Here is a 20,431-nt window from a genome sequence, read left to right as displayed (position 1 = left end):
GCATCTTCCTGGCTCTAGCATTGTATTGATCTAATATCTCTGGGCAGATACCATCTTAAAAAATTCCCAAAGTTCTAATTAAAGCTAAACCTAGCTGCAGGAAATTCCCATTTAGAATGGTATATCAGCCTCACCTTGGGAGTGCATGAACACAGTTTGTCTAGACAAAACTTCAGTTGACAGTACTTCCCTTTTACTGGTGAAAAAGGAAGCTGAGAGCTATTTCAACCAGCTTTTGCTCCAGGCCACGCCAGCTGACAGCTCATTCAATAAGTCAGCACAGAATATGAATGAGAAATTCAATAAAATGATAAAGATACTGAAAAAGAACCAAACAGAAATCTTGGAAATGCAAGGTACAATAAATCATATGAAAATTCAGTTGAAAATCTCTCTAGTAGAGGAACATATACTCAAAGATGCAGATAGACTCCAATAGAATAATACTAGGTGATTTCAACACCTCTTTCACACTAGATAGGTCATTCAGATATAAACTCAGTAAAGACACTCAAACCTAAAAAGTATTATAAATCAAATGAATTGAATAGACATCTATAATATATTTCATTCAGTGACAGCCAAATTCATTTTATTCTCGGCTGTTCATGAAAACTTCTCCAAAATAGATCATAGTTTATACCACAAAGAAAATTTTAGCAAATATAAAATAGTGATATAATTCATTGCATTTTATTGATCATAATTGAATGAAATCAAGAATTAGTAGTAAGAAAAGATACCGAAAATATATAAATACATGAGAATTGGACAATACACTTTTAGGAAATATTTTTAAATTTTCTTATTTTTAGTTCTATGTGATGGTAGAGTATATTTTGACATATTTACACATACGCAGATCATATCTTACTCTAATTAGTATTGTAGGCTTTTAGTTGTACATGATGTGGAGATTCATTGTAGTGTATTCATGTGTGAATATAGAAAAGTTATGTCAGAGTCATTTCCTTGTCTTTCCTGTTTCTGTTTCATATCTTCATATCTTTTCCCTTCATTCCCCTTTGGCTAATACAATGAAATTTTACCAACCTCACTCCATGTGTGGTAGTATATATATATATATATATATATACACACATATATACATATATATGTATATATATACATACATATATATTGAAATAAAAACCTTCCATGATAAACAAAAGTTAAAAAAATTATAACTAGAAAGCCTGTACTAAAGAACATCCTCAGCAAAATATTCCAAGAAGAGGAAATGAAAAACAATGATTAAAATCAGCAGACGGAGGGATTATACTAAAGGAAAATCTAATCATAGGAGAAAGCAATTCACATTAAATACCAAAAATAAAGAAAAATGGCTGGGAATACAAATCATGTCTCAATAATAATCCTCAATGTTCATGGCCTAAACTCACCATCATTAGACATAGACTAGCAGATTGGGTGAAAAAAAAAAAAGACCCAACAATATGCTGCCTCCAAGAGACTCATCTCATAGAAAAAGATATCCACAGACTGAAGGTGAAGGATTGGGAAAAATCATACCACTCACATGAACTGCAGAAGCAAGCAGATGTTTCAATCTTCATATCCAATAAAGACTTAACAACAAACAAGACTTAACAATTATAAATATATATGCCCCAAATAATGGAGCAGCTATATTCATCAAACTCTTCTCAAGTTCAAGGGTCAAATAGACCACAACACAATAATTTTGGGTGACTTTAACACACCTCTTTCATCACTGGAGAGATCTTCCAAACAAAAGCTGAACAAAGAAACTATAGAATTCAATAATACAATCAATAACTTAGAATTAACTGACATATATAGAATATTCATCCTTCAATGAGAAAATATACTTTCTTCTCAGCAGCACATGGATTCTTCTCTAAAATAGACCATATACTATGCCATAAAGCAACTCTTAGCAAATGTAAAAAAGTAAAGATACTACTCTGCATTCTATCAGATCATAATGGAATGAAATTAGAAATTAATGATAAAAGAAGAAATAAAATCCATTCCAACTCCTGGAGACTAAATAACACGCTACTAAATGAACAGTGGGTTTGAGAAGACATCAAGGAGGAGATTAAAAAGTTTTTAGAGGTGAATGAGAACACAGACACAACATATCAAAATCTCTGGGACACTATTAAGCAGTTCTAAGAGAAAAGTTCATTGCATGGAGTTCATTCCTTAAAAGAAGAAAAAGTCAAAAAATAAATGACCTCAAATTACATCTCACAGTCTTAGAAAAACAAATCAACACCAAAAGCAGTAGAAGTCAGGAAATAATTAAAATCGGAGCTGAAATCAATAAAATTGAAACAAAAGAAACAATTGAAAAAATTGACAGAAGAAAAAGTTGGTTGTTTGAAAAAAATAAATAAAATTGACAGACCCTTAGCCATGCTAATGAAGAGGAGAGGGAAAACTCAAATCACCAACATACACGATGAAAAAGAAAATATCACAAAAGACACTACAGAAGTACAAAAGATAATTAGAAATTATTTTTGAAAACTTGTACTCCAATAAAATATAGAAGGCATTGACAAATTTCTAGAGTCATATAATTTGCCCAAATTGAACAGGATGATATACACAATTTAAACAGATCAATTTCAAGTGATGAAATAGCAGATGCCAACAAAAGTATACCAAACAATAAAAGCCCAGGACCAGATGTATACACAGTCGAGTTCTACAAAACCTTTAAAGAAGAACTAATACCAATACTCTACAATTTATTTCAGGAAATAGAAAAAGAGGCAGCACTTCCAAACTCATTCTATGAGGCCAATATCACTCTGATTCCCAAACCAGGCAAAGACACACATAAAAAAAAGAAAACTTCAGACCAATATCTCTAATGAACATAGATGAAAAAATTCTCAATAAAATTCTGGTAAATTGAATACAAAAACATATCAAAAAGATCATGCGCCATGATCAAGTGGGATTCATCACAGAGATGCAAGATTAGTTTAACATACAGAAATCAATAAATGTAATTCATCACATCAATAGACTTAAAGGTAAGAATCATGATCATCTCATTAGATGCAGAAAAAGCATTTGACAAAATACAGCACCCCTTTATGTTCAAAACACTAGAAAAAGTAGGGATAACAGGAACTTACCTCAACATCATATAGGCTATCTATGCTAAGCCCCAGGCCAACTTTATTCCAAATGAAGAAAAATTGAAGGCATTCCCTCTAAAAACTGGAACAAGACAAGGAAGCCCTCTTTCATCACTTCTATTTGACACAGTTCTTGAAACACTGACCAGAGCAATTAGACATACAAAAGAAATTAAATGGATACACATAGGAAGAGAAGAACTCAAATTGGCACTATTTGCTGATATGATTCTATACCTAGAAGTCCCTAAATGTTCCACCAGAAAACTTCTAGAACTAGTAAATGAATTCATCAAAGTAGCAGGATATAAAATCAACACCCATAAATCAAAGGCAATTCTGTATATTAGTGACATATCCTCAGAGAGGGAAACAAGGAAAACTACCTCATTTTCAATAGCCTCAAATAAAATAAAACACTTGGGAATCAACTTACCAAAAGAGGTGAAAGATCTATATAATGAAAATTACATAACCCTAAAGAAAGCAATCAAAGAAGACCTTAGAAGATGGAAAGATCTACCTACCTTGCTCTTGCTCAATGACCATACTTCCAAAAGCACTATACAGATTTAATGCAATTCTGATCAAAATTCCAATGACATACCTCATAGAAATAGAAGCAATCATGAAATCAATCTGGAAAAATAAGAGATCCAGAAGAGCTAAAGTAATCCTTAACAGGAAAAGTGAAGCAAGTGGCATCACTATACCAGACCTTAAACTATACTACAGTACAATAGTAACCAAAACAGACAGGTAGACCAATGGTACAGAATAGAAGACACAGAGACTAACCCACAAAACTACAATTATCTTATATTAGACAAAGGAGCCAAAAACATGCATTGGAGAAAAGATAGCCTCTTCAACAAATGGTGCTGGGAAAACTGGAAATCCATATGCAACAAATAAGATTAAACCCCTATCTCTCACCATGCACAAAACTCAACTGAAAATGGATCAAGGACTTAGGAATACAACCAGAGACTCTGTGTCTAATAGAAGAAAAAGTAGGCCTTAATCTCCATCATGTGGGATTAGGCTCCAACTTCCTTATTAAGACTCCTGTGGCACAAGAATTAAAATCAAGAATCAATAAATGGGATGCACCCAAACTAAACAGTTTCTTCTCAGCAAAAGAAACAATCTGTGAGGTGAATAGAGAGCCTACATCTTGGGAGAAAACCTCTACCCCTCATATCAGATAGAGCACTAGTCTCTAGGGTATAAAATGAACTCAAAAAGCTAGACACCAAAATAGCAAATAACCCAATCAACAAATGGGCCATGGACCTGAACAGACACTACTCAGAAGGTAATGTACAATTAATCAACAAACACATGAAAAAATATTCATCATCACTAGCAATTAGAGAAATACAAATCAAAACCACTTTAAGATTTCATCTCACTCCACTCAGAATGGGCAGCCATTATGAAGACAAACAACAATAAATGTTGACGAGGATGTGGGGGAAAAGGTACACTTATTTATACCTTATGGAAAGTAGTATGGAGATTTCTTGGAAAATTGGGAATGAAACCACCATTTGACCCAGCTTTGCCTCTCCTCAGTCTATATACCCAAAGGACTTAAAAACAGCATACTACAGGAACACAGCCACATCTATTTTTACAGCAGCACAATTCACAATAGCTAAACTGTGGAACCAACCTAGATGCCCTTCAATAGATGAATGGATATTTTTAAATGTGGCATATATACACAATGGAATTTTATTCAGCAATAAAAGAGAATAAAATCACTGCATTTGCAGGTAAATGGATGGAGTTAGAGAAGATAATTCTAAGTGAAGTTTGCCAATCCCCCCAAACCAAATGCTGAATGTTTTCTTTGATATAAGGACACTGATTAGTGGGATAGGGATCAGGAGCATGGGAGAAATAAACAAACTCTAGATAGGGCAGAGGGGTTGGAAAGGAAGGGAATGGTCATGTGGTTATTAATGATGGTGGAATGTGATGATCATTATTATACAAAGTACATGTGAAGACATAAAAAAATTAAATTCAGCATACCGTAGCCATACATGCACACCTAGCATTATAGCAGCACAATTCACAACAGCCAAATTATGGAATCAGTCTTGATGTCCATTAATGAATGAATGAATAAAGAATATGTGGTATATATACACAATGGCATTTTATTCAGCCATACAGAAAACAGAAATTTTGTCTTTTGCAGGAAAGTGGATGGAACGTGAGAAGCAAAATAAGTCCAACTCAGGAAATCAGTGGTCATGGGGATAGGAATAGAAAGACACTAGAATGAATCATACATAACTTTCCTGTGTTCATATATGAGTACCTGACCAGTGTAACTCCACATCATGTACAGCCCCGAGAAGGGGTAGTTATACTCCATGTATGTATAATATGTCAAAATACACAGTACTGTTGTGTATGTCTAAAAAGAACGAAATTTAAAAGTAAAATAATATGTGAAAGCTAGAGAGTAAAATGAGAAAAAAGAGGGAAATCTCATGAAAATAGAAGGAAGATCCCTCTGATTTAGGAAGGAAACCAACTGAAGGAAGAAGGGAAAGGAAAGGGGAGGTTCTGGGGAATGCAAATGACCAAATCATATTTTTTTTTTATTTTGTGCATGTTCATATGTGTAACAACAAATCCTACTATTATGTATAAAATGCACAAATATATATTGTGTATTTGAGGAAGGGAAAGAATATTTCCCTTCCTCAAATTCTCTTCTTCTTCCTCTACAATATTTGCGAGTGGCATCTCCTTTCAGAACCCTGGGCACTCTCTGCCTCATTTGTCTCCTTTGCTCATCTGCTGTCATCCTCAGACACTATCAAGTAAACGTGCAGAGATGGCAAGCGTTGACCCTTCCACTGCTGGTAATAGAAACTTGTAGCTGGACATGTGGCAACACAGTTAATGATTTCCCAGGTGCCGTGGCATTCAGGTTTGGCCCTGGGATTGCTGTCTCTGCAGTGGAATTATAAACAGAGGCAACACATGACTTATTTTCTCCAGGCTCTTCCTCTTCCTGCCTGCTGCAAACTAGGCATGCCACCAGCCTCACATTGACAGTGAGTATAATGACAACATCCTGGAAGTGGGGGTTCCTAAAACTTCTTTTTAACATGGACACCCTTGGTCACCTTGTGAAGCCTTTGACCTTCTCCAAATTTTTATAATATGTGAAATGCAACATACGGAGTGATAACAAGCTCAGTCACTGAGATATAATGATCACAACATTTTAAGTAACTCCATTTGTTACAGGCACAAGTAACAATTCTTTACTAACACACAAAAATACAAAATTTAGCAGCAGGACTATATGTACAATAATTCCAAAGCTGTGATATGTATGGATGATATTTCACCATTCTTTAATAATTGTATCATATGCCACAGTATTTGCTATAACTCCTGTGATTTAGTGTCAGTATTCCTAATTGAGAAGATTGATAAAACAAAGTTTTCATGTAAGTGGAATTGTGTAGAATGTACTTTTTTTTAATCTGTCTCCTTTGACTCAGTGTCTATTTTTGAGGATTCATCTGAGTTGGTACACTTATCACTCCTCTGATTTGTTGCATTACTGACTATTATTCCATTTTATACATGTACCATAACATTTGTATTTTCATCATTTTATGATCATTTGAGTTATTTCCAGTTTGGAATATATGAATAGAACTGCTTTTATAAATGTCCACATATAGTTCTCTATACTGCAGACAGATTTTCATTTGCTTTTGGGAAATACCCAGGAGTGGAATCACCAATTCACACAGTAAGTAGATGTTTAACTACCAAAAGCCAGCTGGACTTTATTTCTCTTTATTTTCTTATTTATTTCTCTGGTATATTGGGGAGGAATTGCCCTACAAACAATATTGAATATTTCTAATTGTGACTATGGTTTAAAGCTCTCTGATTGAACTTGTGAATTCTCAATTTGATGATTTTCAAGGTGGGTCTTGAGAAGCCTGGGATTTCTACCAAGTACTCTATGGACCTCCAAGTACAGACTGTTTCCCTGCTTGGCAACAGATGAGAGCCCTACTCAGTCATTTCAGGCTTCCTAGCTGCTGCTTTCTGCTAGGCTCTGTGGAGTCTCCCTTGTGCATATGCAGCTCAGGGCTCAGTCAAGGATTTGAGTGGATTATACCTGAATCTGGGGGCTCTTTCTCTCTGTGGCTTTCTCCTTCCTGATGATTCCACAGCCTCTCTTTCTCTGAACTCTATCATGATGCCTGCGTGAAAAGTCTGCATTTCTCTGCTTGAATTGAAATTGCCCTGCACAGCACAACGCTCACTGAGGCTTCTTGGCTGGCAAAAGCCTTTAAAGCATAGCTCCAACTGGGCGTGAATCCCTTCTTTCAAGGACCCAAAATATCCTCCATTATCTGCAGTTTTTGACCTTTCTTTAGTGCTTCAAAGTAATTATTTTCAAAACATTTTTTCCCCAGAGTCTAATGCTGTCATGTGGGAAATGTTAGTTCCAGACGAGTGACTTGCCATTTTTGCTGCTGGAAATTCCTGGTCTGTTTGCATTACTATCATTGTAATTTTATGTCACTAGTTGGTTTTTATTTGTAAGTTCTACCTGTTCTCCTTTCCATTTGTTCCTTTTTTGTTCCCCTTTTGCATTAGTCAAATTTTATAATTATTCAATTTCCTCCCCTCAGGTTTTCAGGTGTACAAAATGCTTTAGTCATTTTGTTTTATTTTTGTTTTCATTTTGCTTTTGTTTTATTGGAGAAATTACAGCATCCATCTTTGACTTCATAATGTCTAATATAAATGTGAACTTATATATATTTTTTGGTAGCACTGAAGGACTTTACAAAGTCATGTTCCATTGGCATTCACTTCCGTCTCCTTTTTGTCATTTGTATTGTTAGGTATTTAAATCCTAGAGTGATAAGAATTATAGCAGATATACTTACTATGTTTTCTTCAATACATTTATATTTGTACACTTAATGGCTCTTTGTTTCATTCTACCTTGCGTACCTCTCATTTGGAGGCATTTTTCTTCTGTTTGAAGAATGGTCTTTAATATTCTATCTACATCTTCTAGTGACAAATTTTGAAAATTAAAAATTTTCCTTTTATTTTATTGTCATATTTGAGGGATATTTTGCTGAGTATAAATCTATATTGTGATGTGATTTTGTTTGTGTCTTTGTTGGTAGAGGAGAGGAGCTTCAGCAGTTTGAATATGTTACCCCATTTCCCCATTTTTCTCTTGTGTTTGTAAATTACTCTTTGCCTGTCTTTTACTTTCTCAAGCCTGCACTGTCTTGGCAGCTCACTGATCCTTCATAAGGAGTAAAAATAATTTTTTTCAGTTTTTCTGATTGCTCTTAAAAGGAAGTCACAGGCTAGTCTGTTAGTTTTGGAATTATAAATTATATTTATATATACATGTATAAAATATATACTAAGAACATATACGTGTGTACATTGACTATCTGTATTTTCATTTCATTTTCTGAAAAGAATTTATGTGGCTGACATATAGAAATACAAGTGCTATTTTTATAATTCCTTTATATCAACACACAAAACAAACAAACATGATAAGTGGCCATGTTAGGCACATTGGTCTTGTTTCCATTGAGCAATCACAGAATGTTTCTCAGTCAGGTCAATAAAAATCAAATGCAAAATTTTACTTCTTTTGAATATTTGTCTGCATAGTTGTTGGGAATTAAATAGATTTAATATGTGATACTATAAAATGATTAAGAAAAATATGCTGGATGTGTATTGAGAGACAGTCCCCAGAATATAGAAGAAATTCACTATGTTTATATACAAGGAGTGTTGTTGTGAAGTGCTATGTGAAGAAAGTAACAAGTATGCTAAATGTTTATCAAAAATTATTTATGTGAATTTAAAAAGGACATATAAGGCATTGTATATACACATACACATATTAAAAACACAAATTTAAAAAGGTTCTTACATTTCTATCTTGATGAGCTCCTGCTGCCCCCCTGGGCTGGGTTGCCCCTGCACCAAACCAAACTCAGTGGTCTGTCCTCAAGTTAGAACCCATCTCTCCAGAAAGCTTTCCAGAACAATTAACTCTTTCCAGAACAAAACCACTCTGATGTCTGCCATATGCTGAAATCCTGTAGCACATTTGTATATTTTCCATCTGGACATTTCACACATGACACAAGACAAATAAATATTATCAGGTGCAAACAGGATTTCTTGGCATATTTTCTCTTTCTCCATCTAGATGTTAGCTGAGTGAATTTACACACTTGCTCCCCATGAAGGTCTGGGTACTACTGCTAGTTGGTTCTTAGGAAAATACTTTATCTTCAAGCCACGTCATACTCAAAACCAGCCTGTCCTTGTTAGAAGACAGACTGTCACCTCATGTTTTGTTTTCCACACTTATCATCTAAACATTCTCCCTCTTTTTTCTTTGTCTTACTTGGGAGAAGACCTTGGCAAAGACATGGTCTTTCTAATTTATTTTCTCTCCCCTTTGCTCTGATGGTTGGAAGAACTAGAGATAGAGAATGGCAGAGTCTCCATAGTTTTCCTACTCACCTGATTGCGATCTCCCACCTGAGTAGTCGGTAAAGTCCTGTGAGTTCTTAACTAGCACTTGTAGCTGTGTAAAACTCCTTCTGTTCCTCATTTGTAAACATTTTTGTTTCCTTCAGCCTGTATACAATATCGACTGGCTTCGTAATGTCTTAGGTCATGGATTTGAATAAGCAATAAAAACCATATAATCATAGGTACAAAGTTTCTGTTTGATGATTGGATCAGAATAAAAAAGTTTGGTTGTTGTACAGTTCAGCATAGTGAGTGTATTCCATCATAATGTACATGTTAAAACAGCTAAAACAGTGTCCAATATTCCCACCCCAAGGAAATGATAATGATAGATTTGCTAATTAACAAGATGTGTTCATCCCACCATGTATACAGCCATCAAAATACACACAGTTAGTTACAATTAAAAAGAAAAATTTTCAACAGGAGTAGTACAATTAAAAGGTGATATAATTTCACAGGCTCAGCTAACTGAACATTTGTCTGAAATTGTCCAAGCTACCTGCTTCTCTTCCCATATGAGAGACTCTTGGGAATGACAGCTATGGTGCTTGAGGTCCTAGTGTAAACTTACACCCCGCCTGGTTCTGCTATGTGGGCAGAGTGTCCTCTGAAAACCTGGAGTCTCAGGACAGATCCCCATGGGAGGAAGCGGTGCCAGTGAACATGTGCAGAGAGCAGGTGGGTGGCTGAGAGACTGCTATCAGCCTGGACAGGATCCCTATTAAGTGTGAAGGCATGTTTGCTCTGGAGGGTAGGGAAATGGGGTGTGGCTCATTTTCCTGCTGAGGAGGAGTGTCTACACATCATGTCCTTCCCTCTAATACCTTCCTTTGTGTCATGCAGCTCTTGCTTCAGCTCTGATGTATGTATTGCCAACTACATCTCTCTAAACCTGTGTGCCCCAAACGTGTGCCAATTCCTAAGATTTGGTTTGGAAGTTCACAAGTAACATATGTAAATCAAATATCTCTGGTGCAGTTTTCCATAAATTATATGGGTGAAAGACAAAGTCAATTATTTTTGCTTTTAATTTCCTGTCACCTAGGACTACTTTTGAAAATCAATAAAAATCTGCATTAATGCCATGACAGTGTAAAATTGTTCTGCAAGTTTTGAATGTTCCTATCACCTTCTGTGCTTACCTTGAGGAGGACCAGTAACAAGCAATTCATGGACTGGCACTGGTCTGTGGATTAATTTAGATAAGAAACATGTAAAAAAATGTGAAAAGGATAGGAAATATAGATGTTGTAGATAAGGAAGTAGAAAAAATGTGCTAGGAACACACCAGGGTAGAAGATTACAACGGAAGTCTTCAGTGGGAAGCTTGATCAACCAGGGAAGATTGTATCAGCCATCTATTATCCCTAAATTGTTGATGCACCAGTAGCACCCAAAGTAAATAGTTTATATTGGTATTCACTTTTGATTTTGTATATTCCATGGGTATGGACAAATATGTAATGACATCTCTACACCATTATAGTATTGTAGAGTGTAATTTCATTGTTGTAAAGATTTCCTGTGCCCTGCCTAGTTGTCCCTCCCTCCTGTTTGATCTCTGGTAACCAATAATTTTATTGCCCACATAGATTGCCTTTTCCATGATGTCACATCACTTAAATAATACATTATTCAGCCTTTTCAGGTTGATTTCTTTCACTTAATAACATCCATTTAAGTTTCTTGATTTTCTTCATCCTTCAAGAGCTCATATTATTTTTAGCAGTGAATGATATTTCATCATATGAATGCTCTGGCTTGTTTTTCCTTTTTCAGAATTTTAGGTAATTATCCACTTTATTTACTTTGATTAACATGCAATAGTTGTCAAATAGTACAAATTAATGGGTTTCACTGTGATGTTTTCATCATGCTTATATTGTGCATTGGTCATGTCCATCCTCCCTTCTATCCTGTCTTATTCCCTACACTCCTTCTCCAACACTTTTGCCATGTTGTAATACAATCTTTTTTACTTTCAGATCATTTTGTTTTAAAAAAATTCTTTTAGTTTTCATCTATGGGAAAAATCACGTGATACTTTTCTTTCTGTTTGCCACTTATTTTGCTTAACATAATGACCTCCATTTCCACCCATTTTCCTGAAAATAGCATGAGGTTATTCTTCATGGAAGTTTTTGTACATATATACCACGTTTTAAAAATCCTTTCATTTATTGATTGTTACCTACACTGATTTTACATCTTGGTTATTGTGAAAAGTGCCACAATAAACATGGACATCCAGGTATCTTTTGTATGTTGACTACATTTCTTTGGGGTATCTTCCCAGGAGTGGTGCAGTGGATCACATGTTAGTTCTATTATTATCTGGGGGGACCCTCCATACTGTTTTGCATACTAATTACCAATCCTACCCACAGCATGTGTGGTTCCCCTCACATCACATCCTCTCCAGCATTTTTCATCTTTCGTTTCTTTGCTCATAGCCATTCTAATTGGGTGAGATGGAATCTCAGTATAGTTTTGATGATTAAAGGTGTTGAGTATTATTTCCTGTATTTATTGGCCTTTGTACTTTTTCTTTTGAGAAGTGTTTATTCAAGTCTTTTGTCCATGTTTTAATTCACTACTTGTTTTTTGCTGTTCAATTTTTAGAATTCCTTATATATTCTGGATATTAATCATGTCAATTGAATAGGTAGTAAATATTTTCTCCCATTCTCTACATCATCTCTCCACTCTTTGGATGGTTTTCTCAGCTATGTCGAAGTAAATTTGTCATTATTCCATTGGTCCAATCTTGTTTTCCCCTCCTGAGCTCTTATTAGAGTTCTATCCAGGAAATCATTGCCTGTGCCAGTATCTCAAAGTGTTCGTCCATGGTTTCTTCTGGTGGCTTTAAAGTTTCGGGTCTTACATTAAGGTGTTTCATCCATTTTGAGTTGATTTCAGTACAGGGTGTGAGAGAGGGATCTAGATTTCATCTCTACGTGGCTATCCAGTTTTCCATCTCAATTTGTTGGCAGTCTTTTCTCTAAAGTATGGTTTGGCAACTATATTCAAAATCAGTGGGCTGTAGATGCATAGAATTATTTCTGAGTCAGTAAATATTCTGTTTCATTAATCTTTGTATGTATTTTATGCCAGTACCATGCTGTTTTTGTTACTATGGCCCTTTAGCATATTTTGAAATAGTTATTGCAATGTCTCCAGCATTGTGCATGCACACTCATTCTATTTCTCTCTCTCTCTATCTCTGTCTCAATAGATCACTTTAGCTATTTAGAATCTTTTGTGCTACTATGTGAATTTTAGAATTTTTTTTATTCTGTGGAGAATGTCATTAATATTTTGATGGAGATTTCATCAAATCTGTAGATTGCTTTTGGAAGTATATCCATTTTACAAATATTAATTCTCACGACCCATAAATGTGGGAGATATTTCTACCCTTTAGTATGGTATTCAATTTCTTCATTCAGTGTTTTGTAATTTTGATTGTAGATGTCTTCCACACCCTTAAGTATCAAAATAATGGCTGATTTTGGTATGTTGATTTTGTGTCTAGCTACTTTGTTGATTTTTACATCAGTTCTAGTCTTATGACAGACTCTTTAGTATTCTATGTATAGAACTATCATCTAGAAACAGGGATTTTTTTTGTTTTCTATTTGTATCTCTTTTATTTCTTTCTCTTGATTAATTGCTTTGGGCAACATTTCTAGTGCTATGTGGAATAAGAGTCATGGAAGTGGATATATATCTTGTTCCTGACCTTAGTAGACATGATTCAGATTTTTTTCCATTCATTATGGTATTAGCTATGGGCTATCATAGACAACCTTTATTATATTGAAATGTGATCCTTCTATACATAATTTATTAAGGGATTTTTTTTCCAGGAAGGGATGTTGAATTTAATCAAAGATTTTTCTACATACACTGTGATTATCACGAGATTTTGTTTTTGATTTTAATCTATATGCTGAATTATGTTTATTGATTTGTATATGTTGAATTATTCTTACATCCCTGGAATAAAACCCACTTGAAAATGGCATATGATCTTTTAATGTGATGTGATTTCCATATGCAAGTATTTTTATTGAGAATATTTACATCTGTGATCATCAGGGATATTGACTCCTAGTTATATGTATTTTTTGAGTGTGTCCTTATCTAGCTTGGGTAGCATGGTAATGGTTTTATTATGTGCATTTGGAAAGGTTCCTTCTCTTTTGTTTTATGGAACAGTTTGATTGGCATTGGTGTTAGTTATTTTCTAATGGCTGGTAAAATTCAGCAGTTAATCCATTCAGTCCTGGACTATTCATTTTTTGTTTGTTTCTTTGTGTTTATGCTTCCATCTCATTCTTAGTTATTGATATATTTAGGTTTTTAAATATCTTCTTGGTTCAATTTTGATAGATCATATATATCCAGAAATTTTTCTTTAACTTCTGGTTTTCCAATATATTGGCATATAGTTTCTCAAAATATTTCCTAATATTCCTGTATATTTCAGTTACAATGTAAACCACCAACTCTTTGTTCATTTGATGCTTTGTATTGTTCTTTCAGTCTCCATTTCATTTATTTATGCTATGATCTTTGTTAATTCTTTACATTTGCTGATTAGTGGATTGGCTTGTTTCTTGTTTTTCCTAAGACAACAAGATGCATCATTAGGTTTTTTGTTGAATTCTCTTTATTTTTCCCCCTCATTTTGCTTAACTTCTTCTGCATATGAAAGAAAATATTTGATCCTTGATTTTCTGAGTTTGTCTTACTCATTTAGCATCTATTTACCTGCAAATGCCATATATACGTATAGGGCCATAATTTCTGATTCATTCTACTATCCTTCCTAACCCCATACCACTTGCCCTCCCTTCACTCCCCTCTGTCTAATCCAAAGTACCTCTCTTCTTCCTTAGCCCCTCCTCACTTACTGTGAATTAGCATCCACATATCAGAGAAAATATCTGGCCCTTGGTTCTTTGGGATTGGCCTACTTCACTTAGCATCATATTCTCTAGCTCCATCCATTACTTGCGGATACATTAAATTTCATCTTTTTTTAAGGCTAATAGTCAATTATGTATCTATACCACAATATTTCTTCATCCATTCATCTGTTAAAGGGCACCTAGGTTGGTTCCATAGTTTAGCTATTGTGGATTGAGCTGTTATAAACATTGATGTGACTGTGTCCTTGTAGTATGCTGATTTTAAGTCCTTTGTGTCTATACCAAGGAGTGGACACCTAGGAAAATGGTGATTCCATTCCAAGTTTTTGGAGTAATCTGCATACTACTTACCATAGTGGTTGCCCCAATTTGCAGTCCCACCAGCAATTCATTAGTGTACCTTTTCCCCACATCCTCACCAATATTTATTGTTTTTTATATTCTTGATAATTGCCATTCTGACTAGAGTGAGATGAAATCTTAGAGTAGTATTGATTTGTATTTCTCTAATTGATAGAAATGTTGAACATTTTTTTCATATATTTGTTGATTGATTGTATTTCTTCTGTGAAGTATTTCTGAGCCCATTTGTTCATGAGTTATTTTATTTTTTATTTTTTGGGGTGTTAAGTTTTTTTGAGTGTTTTATATATCCTGGAGATTAATGAACTTTTTTTCCTCTTACACTGTCTTAATAGTGTTCCAGAGATTTTGATGTAGTTCATTGGTGTTCTCATGTACTTCTAAGTATTTTTTTAATTTCATCCTTGATTTCTTCTGTTATCCATTTGCCATTTAATAGCTTATTATTTAGACTCCAGATATTAGAGTAGCTTTTATTTTTTATTTCACCATTGATTTCTAACTTCGTTCCATTATGATAGAATATGGAATGGAATGCAGGGCAGTGTCTCTATTTTTTTTTTTTTTTGTATTTTCTAAGAGTTGCTTTGTGGCATAAGATATGGTATATTTTAGAGAAGGATCTGTGTACTGCTGAGAAGGAAGTGTATTTACTCATTGATGGATGAAATTTTCTATATATGTCCTTTAAGTCTAAATTATTGGTTATATTATTTAGTTCTACAGTTTCTTTCTTTTTTTAAAGAGAGAGAGAATTTTTAATATTTATTTTTTAGTTTTCAGTGGACACAACATCTTTATTTTATTTTTATGTGGTGCTGAGGATTGAACCCAGCGCCACGTGCATGCCAGGCAAGCACGTTACTGCTTGAGCCACATCTCCAGCCCCTCTACAGTTTCTTTGTTTAGTTTTTGTTTGGAAGATCTATCCAGTGGTGAGAGTGGTGTGTTCAGTATTACTGTTTTGTGGTCCATTTTATTCTTGAAATTGATAGGATTTGTTTGATGTATGTCGATGCTCCACTGTTGGGGCAAAAATATTTATGATTGTTATGTCTTGCTGATGTATAATTCCCTTAAGCATCATGAAATGTCATTCTTTTCCCTTCTGATTAACTGTGGCTTGAAATCTACTTTATCTGATATGAGGATGGAAAATCCTGCTTGTTTACATGATCCACATAGTATGTTTTATTTGATATTTTTTAACCTTCAGTTTGTGGATGTCTTTGCCTAAAAGGTAAGTCTCTTGGAGACAACATATTGTTGAGCCTAGTTTTTTTTTTAATCCAATATGCCAGTCAGTATCTTTTGATTGGTGAGTTTAGTCTATTAACATTCAAGATTATTATTGAGATATGATTTGTATTCCTGGTAGTTTTGGTTTATTTCTGGTTTTTAATTTGACTTTGTTTCTCCTTTGATTGACTATTACTTAGTGTAGTTCTTCCCTTTGGTGGTTTTCACTTTTTAAATTTTCTTTTCATCCTCATTGAATATTTTGTTGCAAATGTTCTATAGTGCAGGCCTTCTGGTTGTGCATTATTTTAACTTTTCTTTATCACGGAAGGTTTTTATTTCATCTTCAAATCTGAAGCTTAATTTTGTGTAGTGTAGTAGCATCCTTGATTAGCACCCATTTTGTTTTGGAGCTTGGTATATGTTATTCCAGGACCTCCCACCTTTGAGTGTCTGGGTTGAGAAATCAGCTGAGATCCAAATTGGCTTTCCCTTATACATAATCTGATGGTTTTCTCTCACAGCCTTTAAAATTTTATTCTTATTCCTTATGTTAGGCATTTTGATTATAATATGCCTTGGTGTGGGCCTATTGTAACTTTGTATGTTTGAGGTTCTGTAAGCCTCTTGTATTCCATTTTTTATTTCATTCTTTAGGTTTGGGAAATTTTCTGATATTATTTCATTGAAAAGATCGTGCATTCCTTTGGTTTGTATCTATATGCCTTCATCTATCCTTATAAATATTAAATTTGATCTTTTCACATTATCCCATAATTCTTCAAATTTCTGTTCATGGTTTCTTACCATCTTCTCTGCTTGGTCAACTTTATTTTAGGATTATATGTTATGTCTTCATTGCCTGAGGTTCTGTTTTCCAAGCAGTCTAGTCTGTTGGTGATACTTTCCATTGAATTTGTAATTTGATTTATTGATTCATTCATTTCAAGGATTTCTGCTTCATTTCTTTTCAGAATTTATATCTCTTTATTGAAGTGATCTTTCACCTCTTGAAATTTATCTCTGATTTCATTCCTTACATCATCCTTTATGCCATAAATCAGTTTAACTATGTACATTATAAACTCCTCTCACACATTTCTTCTATTGTGTTGTCAATGGATTCTATTATTAGAGCATCTTGGTTTGTTTGGAGTGCTTTGTTTTCTTGTTTTTTCATGTTGTTAATGTGTCTTGTCATCTAGAAGTGTGGATTTGAGGCAGTACATTTTCTATCTTTTGGACTTATAGTGTCCCTGAAGGTTTCCAGTATCCCTCCTTTAAGGGGAGACCAATATTAACAACATCCAATGCAAAAAATATACAACCTTAAACTAAATAGCTGCTATTTAGTTTAAGGTTGTATATAGGTCTACAGTCTTGTCTAAATAAACAAAAATGGTGTGTTCAATTTTTGTCTACAATATATACAGTAAGTTTGCAGAAGGATTTACAAGTTCAAATAGTGAACAAAGAGAGAACAGAAGTGGTGAAGGATGTGATGTATATAAGAAAGGAGGAGAGAAGATAGAGGTAAAAAATTTTTAAAAAGTGAAAGAGAAATTAATAGGAAAAAGTAAAAACAAAAGAATACACAACAAAACTATAATATACTATTCAGACATTTTAATCCTCAGTAAACAGATGCATGAAGAATACTTTGTTTCAAAATGGTAGAGAGAGGTGTGAGAAAAAAATAGAAACAAAAGATCTTGATGTAAAATTAAACAATTGTTTACTTTGGAGTTCAAAAGTTTCTCAGCTTCTCTTCTCAGCTGATAGGAGGGGTTGTCTGGAGTTTGATGCTAGCTCTTCCTTCAGGATGTTTGTGGTTGCTATGGTGATAAGGTTAGTTCCAGAGGTAGAACTCCTGGAGATGGGATATAGGCTTAGGAATGCTCTTTTCTTGGAGCCTATTGGTCTAGAGATTTTAAGTCAGCATACTTCCAAGGCCCTGCAGTTTCAGGTCCACACCGGAAGACTGTACCCCAGGACTTTCTTTTTGGTTCCCCTCTGTGGTATATGGGTATATGAGTTTATTCTTAGCCCACTACTTTTATGATTCGGGGCCTCTGATTTAGTCTCAGAACTCATTTTCTCCCACTCCCACCCTTTTGAATTCCCAGTCAGGCATTTCTCTCACAGTAAGTGCTGTAATCAGCCACATGGGAGGGGGAAGGGGAAGCCAGGTGGTTTTCCAGAACTGGTATTCCACTATGTAAACCACTCTTCACTCTTGATTTTCTCTGGGTCATTTAAGCATACTCTCTGTCATGCAGTGACAGTTTGACTAGCATGTGTTTTCAGGCCAGACTCAGGGCTTCCAGTAATTGGATCGCCCAGCTGTTGGCCCCCACACTGCAGGTGTTAAATGGTTCCTTCAGCTATCCTCCCTGCACACTGCCAAGAGAGAAGGCAGCTTCCCTCCAGTTCATAGATATTGTGCAGCACAGCTTATTATTTTTTTGAGCAGTGTCTCTGATCTCTAAGCACTCAATACCCTGACACACCTTGGCTTTCCTGAGAATGAGGATCCCTTTGATTCTTTTATTGCTTTACTGCATTCCTATAGGGATTATTCTATTTTTGACCTCCCATTGCTGTCACAGCTGAGGAGCTGGGAAATCTTTCCACTTTACTTTATTATACAAGATCTCCTGAGTCCTCAATTTGTTTTGAAGGTCTAGTGTTAAATTCCAGTAAAGCCCCCCCCACCCCCATTCTTGATAATTCACACAACTTGATGAAAAGCTTCCTGTCTGTTTTTCTTGGTTGTTTTTGGCATAGATTCTCCAGGGAAACAACCATGTTGGAATAACTTTCAGTTTACAGCTAGCAGCTAGCAGCTACAAGCAACTTGGAGTGCTTGAAAAATCTACACCTGTTCAGGCCTGACAGGAACACCTGCAGGATGGGGTACTCTGCTCTAGCGAGCTGTTAGTGAAACCACATCCTCAGCACTTGTGGTTAGCATTGCCAAACTACCGGGCCAGGAAACCAAGAGTCAGAAGCTTCAGGATATGAAACACTTGACTCAGAAATCCCTCCCCTAGGGACAAAGACCCTTCCAGACTGCTTTCCACCACCACAGCAATATTTAGAGCTTCCTCATAGTGCAGTTACATTAGGCATAATATGACTGGATTATGGATATCATCTTGCTTATGTATGATTGACGGCCATGCCCCACCTAAACCCTATAATAGTTGTATGCATTCCAAAAATAAACGGACTACTGGATGCTGACTATGTCAACACCAGCCAGTTTTCTCACCAGATCCTGGTGTCTGTGTATTGACTCTGCGACTCTACCCCCAGCGACTGAGGTAGCCGAGTGACTAATTGACCACACCAGTGACCAGAACGACCGCAAGCAACCCCTTTATTCTACCATCTTCCTTGATCTCCCAAATATCTCATTGATATTCAATCCTCCCTTTCTTCTTTCTTTCCACTCTTTTTTGTTGTTGTTGTTTCATCCCAGGGATTGAATCCAGGGGTGCTTTATCATTGAGCAACATCCCTAGCCCTTTTTTATATAGTTTAAAGTCAGGGTCTCACTGAATAACCAAGCACCTTGCTAAGTTGCTGAGGCTGGCTTTGAACTCGAGATCCTCCTGCCTCAACCTCCTGAGCTGCTGGGATTACAAACATTTGACACTGTGCCTAGCCTTCCCCTTCTTCTTTGTGTTGCTTTGTCTTCCACATATTAGAGAACATTTGAATCTTGACTTTCTGTTACTGGCTTATTTCACTCAGCATGATATGCTTCCTTTCCATCCATTTATCAACTAATGTCATACTTTCATTCTTCTTTATGGCTGAGAATATATATATATATATATATATATATATATATATATATATATATATATAGTTTTAATATGCTGACTTTAGTTCTTTTGGATAAATACCAAGGAGTGGGAGAACTGGGTCATATGGTGGTTCCATTCCTAGATTTTTGAGAAATATCTATATTGCTTTCCAGAGTGGTTTTACTAGTCTGCAGTTCCACCAGCAATGTCTGAGTGACCATTTCCCCCTACATGCACGCAGCATTGTTTGTGTTCTTGATAATTGACATTATAACTTGAGTGAGATGAAATCTTAGTGGAGTTTGATTTTCAATTCACTGATTGCTAGAGATGTTAG

At 35.2% G+C, this 20,431-nt stretch overlaps 1 protein-coding gene across 1 annotated transcript in view; it reads left to right on the top strand.

The window, feature by feature from the left end:
* The first annotated feature begins 6,176 nt into the window (after positions 1–6,176).
* The window catches only part of LOC124088921 (NXPE family member 1-like), a 240,957-nt gene continuing 226,702 nt past the window's right edge, over positions 6,177–20,431 (top strand). The window contains exon 1 of the mRNA XM_058577119.1: positions 6,177–6,226. The gene's annotated coding sequence lies outside the window, so the exon portion shown is untranslated. The remainder of the gene's footprint in view (positions 6,227–20,431) is intronic.

The sequence above is a fragment of the Marmota monax genome, unplaced genomic scaffold, assembly GCF_021218885.2.
Source record: "Marmota monax isolate L192 unplaced genomic scaffold, Marmota_monax_Labrador192_F-V1.1 WCK01_AAM20220418_F8-fsc00081, whole genome shotgun sequence".
NCBI classification, from domain to species: domain Eukaryota; kingdom Metazoa; phylum Chordata; class Mammalia; order Rodentia; family Sciuridae; genus Marmota; species Marmota monax.
This window is presented reverse-complemented; position numbering and strand designations above follow the sequence as displayed.